The sequence below is a fragment of the Coffea eugenioides genome, chromosome 9, assembly GCF_003713205.1.
Source record: "Coffea eugenioides isolate CCC68of chromosome 9, Ceug_1.0, whole genome shotgun sequence".
NCBI lineage: Eukaryota > Viridiplantae > Streptophyta > Magnoliopsida > Gentianales > Rubiaceae > Coffea > Coffea eugenioides.
This window is the reverse complement of record NC_040043.1, coordinates 12,214,766-12,221,599: the sequence shown is the minus strand read 5'-3', so window position 1 is coordinate 12,221,599 and position 6,834 is coordinate 12,214,766. Positions and strand designations below refer to the sequence as shown.

Sequence of the window (6,834 nt, the reverse complement as noted above, 5' to 3'; positions counted from 1 at the left end):
ATTTAGAGGAAACAAGTATTTAATGCTTGAAAGGAGAGGATTTAAGAGGCCCATAAGAAAGATGACTGAGCCAACTTGAGATTTGAGTATTATCGCACCAAACAAAGAAGAGGTCAAAGATTCAATCTTCTCTGAAGGTATGAAAGGGAACATAAAAAAGGGAATCCTATCAATTTGTTCCGATCTAGGATAATAAGTTTATGAGTTTGGTCTTACTTCATCTCCTGAGTCTTCCAAAGGTTAATTATTTAACAAAATTGGCCCGTGCTACCAAAATTGCCTGATATGCATTTTGTCTCTTAATTTTACTTGTAATAGTTTCACGCAGAACTTCTAATTTTGAACCCTAATTCAATTCACAGTTGAAAGTTGAAACATTAGATAGAAATTCTGTACTTAGAGATACTGATTCTAGAAGACTGGAACAATAACTTGAACGACAGAAAATGATTTTCCAATAAATATTTCATGGCAAAAAATCGTCAAGAACTCTCATGCTTATTTCTAAGGAAAATAAATAAATAGAAAATTGAAAGGAAAAACATGTTAATGGATGTTGATGCCCTATGGTCCATAAACAATAACTCGACATTACCCAATTTCTATCCAAAGTATGGCGTCGCTTGCAAATGTGTGATCTAAAGACAAGCAAAATTATTCTATCTTAGATAAGCAACATTATTCCATTGTAGTGGATTCTCTTTTGCAAGTAAATAATTCAAGGTATAGAGATTTTGAATTCAAATCTCCCTCTTTTTGCCTGCTCCTTAAATCTCATTTCTTCTTTGTTGGAACTTTTTTTTTTTAAAAAAAATAGGTAAATAAGCTAAGAAGATCTAAACTTTTGTGGGCTTATAGCTTCTGCCTTCCTCATTTTTAAAAAAAAAAAAAAAAAAATCTCTAAAGGATCACTTCGCACTGGCAAGAATTTGCTTAGAATTTGCATTTTTGCCTCTAAAGGATGTAACAACATCTATGCATTAATGTTTAGCTTTAACAAAAGATAATTTTCATCCGCTAGTCAATATTGCATAGAACATCTATTTTGTCTAGTTGCTAAGATCCAAATTTCTAATTGAAGTAAAAAAATTCAGTTATCCCAATGAATCTAAAATTAAAATCAAGTTACAAATTAATAAAGTGCCGAATGGTCGGATATTTGACCATGACCAATTAAATACGAAACTAATGAACAAACACATTTCAGAGACGCAATGGATCTTCTGTACCTGATGGTGTTTCTATCCCTTTAATTATTTTTACCACCTAGAGGTTTAGCCAAATTACCAAATGCACCTTCAGGTTTGGCCAAATTACAAAAAGAATCCTCAAGTCATAAATTCATAACAAGCAACCCACTACCGTCAGTGAACGTTAGTTGTCACAGTAACTTGCTATGAGTTTTTTTTTTCTTTGTTTAGAAAATAACTTGCTATGAGGTTAGGAAACTTATAAAATGGAAGACTCTTCTTGAACTGAGATAGATCACAAAATTACAAAATATTAATGCAGACTTTTCTTGAACCTTTTTTTCCCTTGAATATGTTTCTTTCTTTATTTTTTTTTATAAAAAATTAATCTACACAGGAGGGATAAACACAAACTTGATTCTCTCATAATTCAACAATATTACATTTAATTACCATAAATCATGAGGTAAGAATTAAAACAATGTTGGACTCAAATGACATATACTCCATAATATGTTACTAGGTAATTATGCAAGTATTATATTCTTTAAAAGATCTAGTGTAAATTATTAAAAATACATTTTTGAATTTTATATTTTACTCATGTGCATCAACCATTTATTTGAGAATAAGAATATGTGAAACCATTTCAGATCATGTGAAAAAGTGCATCAATTTCATGCAACTTTAACTGCAATTGCCCAAGTCCCTTAAGTCACACTTGAATTTAGGTCTCTTGATAGCTTTTCAAATTCATCAAAAACATCATATTTACTTTCTCTTTGTTTTTTATCAAATAATTGAAATCCAATCGGCATTCTTTTCTGTGACCATAATCCAGCATACACCTCAAGCCATCCATAATCTTTAAGACAATACTCATTCTACATGTGTCTTTCATACAATGGTTATAGCAATACTACCTCAAATTCCTTTCCCTCTTTCTCCACTACTTTATATAAATACTACTTCCCACCCCCTATCTTTGCTTCATTCTAGCCTTGACCATCCTCTCACTTCTGGCTAGCTGCACTTTTCTTGAACTCTTAATCACTTCTACTTCTCCCTCTTCATTTTTCCTTTTCTCTCCTTGTATTCTTTCTTTCTAGTTTATACTCTTCTGCTTTACTGAGAAAAGCTAAGTACTAGTTATAATATTCGAAGTACAAACAAGAGTTTGAAATATGGAAGGTGGGATAAATCCAGAAGATGCAACAGGGTTCAAAGACTGCTTGCTTTTAGCGAGAAAAAGCCCCTATGTTCTTCGTTTAGCTTTCTTTGCTAGGATTGGTGGACTGCTATTTGGCTATGATACAGGTACTCTCTCAAATCTCTGTCTCTTTCTTGATGTTTATTGCCTTGCTGCTGTTTAGCATTTCTCTTTGAACCTTGCTATCCCTTTATCAAAAAAGATTAAAGAGAAATAGAAAAAAGAAAGAAAACAAAGTATTCTTGTTCCTATTTTTTGTGCTTATTTTTAGTTTCTACTAAGTTTCTTGGTGTTGAATGTGGAGTGCAGGAGTCATTTCAGGCGCTCTTCTGTATATCCGAGATGACTTCAAGGCTGTGGATAAGCAGACTGTTCTACAGGTATAAGTCCTTGTGCTCAAGTGGTTCTTTAAAAAAAAAAAAATTTTCAAGTGTAATTATGTTAAAAGATGTTGGTTTGCAACTTTACATGGCTTTATTTGTCCTCTCAATTCAATGTTTGAAGAAAGAAATAATAACCAAACAAAATTTTTTGTTTGATATTTTAGAATGCAGTGATTTAACACTTGAAATATACTAAATATGCCATCAAGCAAATTTCCAGTTCTGCTTATCATTTTTGTACTCTTCTGTGCATAAATTTAATAAACTAAGGCTTTTCTTGACAATTCTCTCACCGTAACAAACATACCTTTTTTGTTCATGGTGAAAAATTATGGCAGAAGTTTACAAGCCCAGTTGCTTTCAAAATATTAGAATTCACCACGTAATTGAGTTCTCACTTTTTTGGCATTTTCCTGTTATATAACTTTTACTTTTCCTTGAAATGGAACTTAGACTTTGATTTACTTAAATCCTAAAAAGAATTTTTTTCCACGTTTTTTTTCACGAGCTAAGATTCACACTTTTTTTTAATATATAAAAATGTCCATTTTCCTTGATCAAATTCTTTTAGTTTTCTTCATTATGTCAAACTAGAAAAGTTCCAATGCATAATTGATCAGATGTGTCAACATTATAACCATGTTTCATTGGCTTCATTGTTTTTGCCTATCATTCCTTGGCAAAAGAATAATCAGAAATGTGTTTGCATGATTCGAAAAATGTTGATAAATATTCCATAGGAAAGCATAGTGAGCATGGCAGTTGCTGGAGCAATCATTGGGGCAGCAATTGGAGGCTGGTTAAATGACAGATTTGGAAGAAGAAGTGCGATTCTGACCGCAGATTTCCTCTTCGCCACTGGAGCAGTTCTGATGGCTGCAGCCCCGATCCAGGTGTTCTGATTTTTGGCAGAGTTTTTGTTGTCTTAGGGGTTGGAATGGCATCAATGACTTCCCCTCTGTACATCTCAGAAGCTTTACCAGCTAAGGTCAGAGGTGCCTTGGTTAGCACCAATGGATTCCTTATCACAGGACAGTTCTTGTCTTACCTTATCAATCTTGCCTTTAGCAAGGTATGCCACATTATTGTATGACGAAAAACCAAAATTTCTTATCTTGAAAATCAAAGATTGCTGATTGGCGTATTATGAAAGCAATGGTATAACGCAATTAGGTCATCTCAGCTATACCTGCATCTCATGTTTTTGACTTAAACACTATGACTTATTATAGAGTAGAAATCCCAGTACAGAAATTACAAAATTCAAGAATTTTTTTCTGGCGCATATCCCTGTTCTTTTTTCTTCTTTTTTCAGGATAGTTAAGCCCAATCTACTTAAATAGTTAAGTCCAATCTACTTAAATTATATTGTCATAAATTTTCTGCTACAGTATTACTAAATGAAAAAGGTTGATTATACCTGGCTTCATCAAGAAGATAATTATGCTCGTTGATGATTGAAATAGGCACCTGGGACTTGGCGTTGGATGCTTGGAGTTGCTGGAATACCAGCGTTATCCCAATTCGTTCTGATGCCACTGCTTCCAGAATCCCCCCGATGGCTATATCGCAAGGTCTAGTCACGGTTCTCATCCGAAAATTGAAAATCCCAAATGTGCTTTTCCAATCTTTAGAACTGACATGACCACAAACATCACTTGCCTGAAACAGGGCAGAGTAGAAGAAGCAGAAGTGATCTTGCAAAATATTTACCCACCTGAAGAAGTTGAAACTGAAATTCATGCTCTGAAGGAGTCAGTTGACAAAGAGATTAAAGAAAAAGATTCATCTGAGAAGATCAATGTTTTTCAACTATTACAAACCAAAACAGTAAGAAGAGGACTTGTAGCTGGTGTAGGTCTTCAAGTGTTCCAGCAGTTTGTGGGCATAAATACTGTGATGTATTACAGCCCTACAATTGTTAAGTTGGCTGGTTTTGTAACTAATCAACAGCATTGCTCCTATCTCTTGTTATTGCGGGCCTGAATGCTATTGGCTCCATTGTCAGCATATATTTCATTGACAGAACTGGAAGAAAGAAGCTTCTGATCTTTAGTTTGTGTGGCGTTATCGTCTCACTTGGTGTTTTAGCAGCAGTTTTCCACGCTACCACTGAACATTCACCTCCAGTTAGTGCAGCTGAGACGTCTCATTTTGGAGGGTACACCTGCCCAGACTATCATTCTGCTGGATCTGCTTCCTGGGACTGTACAAAGTGCTTAAATGCTTCTTCCCCAAGCTGTGGATTTTGTGCTTCCACTACAGCTAAGGTAATCGAATGCATATGTGTGTTATATTGGCTTCCATATAAAAATCACAAGAAGTAATTCAAATTTGTACAGCACTGCACTTCACTATTTGCTGTTAAGAAAATCAATCTTGACAAGCATGATGCCTAGATCATACCAAAAAGTACAGTAAGATAAAATCTCTAGCAAATCAAACTGGAGAATTGCTGATTGTCCAAATTAAACATAGATGTCTCAATACTTGTAGCAACTTCTGGATATCATTATTATCATAGTTAATGTTCATTATTTTGCAGCTGTTCCCAGGGGCCTGTTTGATAAAACAGTTCAGGATGCTTGTCGTGGAGAAGACAGGTTATGGTACACGAGAGGATGTCCAAGCAGATATGGTTGGCTAGCCCTTATCGGCCTGGCTCTCAACATCATATTCTTCTCTCCTGGAATGGGTACAGTTCCTTGGATTGTCAACTCTGCGATATACCCTTTGAGGTTCCGAGGGATCTGTGGAGGAATAGCTGCAACAGCAAACTGGATTTCTAACCTCATAGTGGCCCAGTCTTTCATCTCCTTAACACAGGCAATTCGGACTTCTTGGACTTTCCTTATATTTGGAGTGGTATCTGTCGCAGCCCTGTTGTTTGTTTTGGTCTCTGTGCCTGAAGGCTGAAACAAAGGGTCTTCCAATAGAAGAAATAGAGAAGATACTAGAAAGGAAAGCTCTGCAGCTGAAGTTCTGGGAGAAAAGGCCTGATAATAAGAACCAAGATGTCTGGCAAAAATAAGGCATCAATAGCGGTTGTTTCAAGAACTGAGAATGCAGTTGGATCTACCGATTATTTAATGGCTTAATAATTGTGAATTAAGCTCCCAGCTTCAGATGTATTATCTCTAAACAGATGGGAATAGAAATTTGATTCGTCTTGTTTTGCTGTTTTTCCTTTCTTGCTCTTCTGCGACTATTAATTACTGTGGATGAAAGAGTGACCTGTGAGAGGAACGATGTCTAAAGACCAAAAAATTGGATCAGTGGTCGAGGGAGGTCTTTGAACCAAGTACTACATAAAAAATAAAAAGATTATCAAAAGCCTATACTTCAAAATCCTTGAAACAAAAATAAGATTCTTCCAGATTTCTTTCTTGAGTATCCTGTCGTAATTGAATATTCAAGTCTACAATTAGGTAAAGCAGAAAGAAGAAAGAAGAAAGTCGCAGCAAAGAAGGAATGATAATCGAGGGCAAAAGAAGCGAGGAAAAGCGATTGATTTCTTATATTTGTTTAGGGTTGAAAGATGAATCAAATTATTTAACACTCAAATCAAGCTCGACTTGGTAAGATCTCGTTCGAATTTGGTTCGTTAGTTTATCAAACTAAGTTTGTACAGCAATTTGTGTTTGATAAACTTTCAAACTCAGTTCGAACTCGACTCAATTTGCATATAAGTCAAATATACGTATAAAAAGTTCAAACTATTCGACTTGAACTCTAGTTCAACTCAATAAAATCTCGTTTGAGCTCGATTCAAAAGGGAAACAAGTCATATTTGAATAAAATTTCAAACTCATCAAAATATTCAAACAAACTTGAACACTAGAGTGTTTGACTCATTTGGATTCGTTTATATCCCTGTACTTGGCATTTTGACAAATTTGGATCCTTATGTATCAGATCACCTACGATCTAGTCCCTCATCTTTATAAAATAAAACCAAATTAGAAACCTGTAACGAAAACAATTAGAATACCCTAATGAAATTGGTGACATTGGATGACATATGCACGGTAAGAAACCACTATTTTGATCC

The 6,834-nt window shown here is 34.9% G+C and overlaps 1 pseudogene; it reads left to right on the top strand.

Annotated features, from left to right (window-relative positions):
- The first annotated feature begins 2,374 nt into the window (after positions 1 to 2,374).
- On the top strand, positions 2,375 to 5,814 carry LOC113782212 (annotated as a pseudogene).
- Positions 5,815 to 6,834: the final 1,020 nt, after the last annotated feature.